This window comes from Triticum aestivum, chromosome 5D (assembly GCF_018294505.1).
Source record: "Triticum aestivum cultivar Chinese Spring chromosome 5D, IWGSC CS RefSeq v2.1, whole genome shotgun sequence".
Taxonomy (NCBI): domain Eukaryota; kingdom Viridiplantae; phylum Streptophyta; class Magnoliopsida; order Poales; family Poaceae; genus Triticum; species Triticum aestivum.
In genome coordinates this window covers 487,595,293-487,595,753 of record NC_057808.1, presented here as the reverse complement: position 1 = coordinate 487,595,753, position 461 = coordinate 487,595,293, and positions in this window count along the sequence as shown.

The following is a 461-nucleotide window of genomic DNA, read 5'->3' as shown; positions in this document are numbered from 1 at the left end:
CACACAAAATGTCAGGAGTTCAAATAAGTTTTAAAAAATGAAATCCCTTTGCTACAGACGAGTTTCCGTATGAAATCCTGATACTTTGAAAGAGATTGTCCGTTTTGTACATGAAGTACATCCAGTTTTTGCCGTAACCCTCTCAACTCTCTTGCACATGCTATGTGGATGAAATCATGATACCATGCCAACTTTCAACCTTTTCAGAGTTCATTTGAAATGCTTTTCAATTTTAGGGTCTTATAGCTCAAAATAATTAGTAAATGCATGAAAAATAACAAATGAAGTCAGAAAGGATTGAAAAATGATGATGTGGCTTTGAATGCTGCATTTTGAACACACAAAAAGTCAGGAGTTCAAATAAGTTTTAAAAAACGAAATCCCTTTCTAACAGACGAGTTTCCATATGAAATCCTGATACTTTGAAAGAGATTGTCTGTTTTGTACACGAAGTGCATCCA